We start from the raw sequence: 1,652 nt of genomic DNA, 5'->3' as shown, positions 1-1,652 counted from the left end.
CAAAAAAGGGGATACAGATGAATGTCCATTTTGTATCTGTGTATTCAAAATGGTTAGGATAGATATATAGTTACATTCTCTTAATGAATAGAGGGATTTGCTGTAATAGTGTTTGTAAATAGGATAGAATGTCTGCATTTTGTACAGCAAAAACCACTAGGAAGAGAGTACGCAATGTGTTAATTATTGAAACTGTCCTACCAATTTGATTTAAAACTGTCTCATTGCTATTTGTTTTTAATAAAATTAAGGAAAAAAAACCAAATTATGATAAGTTGTATTTGAATTTTTGTGGAACTGTAGATATCATTTAATTTCTTGTTTAATTTTATCTATGATGCATTGGTTGCTCAGCAGGGTGCTATTTAATTTCCATATATTTATTAAGTTTTTGTAGTCTCTTATGTCATTAATTTCCACTTTCCTTGAACTGTGTTCTGATAATATGCATGGATAACTTTTGTTTTCTAGCATTTCCTTAAACATGCTTTATGGGCTAGTATGTGGTCTATTTTATAGAACATCCCTGTGTAGCTGAAAAGAATGTACATTTAGATGTTATTGGGTGCAACACTTTCTATATGTCCACTAATTCTTATTTTCAAGGGTTTGGTTCAGTTCTGCTATTGCTTCGCTAATTATTTTGTCTGATTCAGCTATGTATTTGAGATAAAGGGGTGTTAAGGATCCCTATTAAGATTGTGTTATATGTTATTAGATTTTTCAGTCCATTAAAATTTGGCTTATATAATTGGGTGCTCCCATATTTGGTGCACATGTTATCTCTTCATGAACTTTTCCCCTAGCCAGTATATAGTGACATTATATAGTGACATTCTTTATCTCATGTAATCATTCTTCGTTTGTGTTCAGATTTTATATGAACAGGATTGTTACCCCTGCTTTTCCTGAGCTCCTGGAACATGTAATATTGTTTTCCATCCTTTTATTTTCAGGTTATGAATTTCTTTATGGGTTAAAAGTTTTTCTTGTATACAGCATATTGTTTGATTTTGTTTCACAATCCACTCTGCCAATCTACTTCTTTTAATTGGAGAATTGAGTCCATTTCCATTCGTGGTTATAATTGATATGTATTGGCTTGTGTTTGTCATGTCATTTTCCTGTTGTTCATTCCCTACTTTTCTCCTGTGTTTAATTGCTTGCCCTGTTTGGTGCACTCTTTCTGTTGTCATTCTTGGAATTGTAGTCATTTTGATCCATTTCTAGAATGTCTTTTAGTACTTTGTGTGTGGTTGCTTGGGTCATCATGAATTTCTTTAGTTGTTCTTTGTCATGAAAATATTTTATTTCCACAATAAATTTGAAAGAGTTTTTCAGGGTATTTCAGTCAGTGTTGGAATTTTTTTTCTTGTAGGACTTGAAATACTTCACTCCATGTTCTTCCTGACTTGATGGTTTGTGAAGAGAAATCTGCCCTTATTTTGATGGGTTTTCCTTTGAATGTGATCCGTTTATTTTCTCTAGTGGTATTTAGTATGTTATTCTTGTGCTGAATTTCTGGGATCTTCATTATTATATGTCTTGGCATAGTTTTAATTGAGTTGATATTATTTGGAGTTCTATATGCTTTAATTATTTGAATGTCAAATTGTTTCCCATATTTGGGAAGTTTTCTGCTAGTACATCTG

This window comes from Octodon degus, unplaced genomic scaffold (genome assembly GCF_000260255.1).
Source record: "Octodon degus isolate 3935 unplaced genomic scaffold, OctDeg1.0 scaffold00030, whole genome shotgun sequence".
NCBI lineage: Eukaryota > Metazoa > Chordata > Mammalia > Rodentia > Octodontidae > Octodon > Octodon degus.
Note: the sequence above shows the minus strand (reverse complement) of the source record.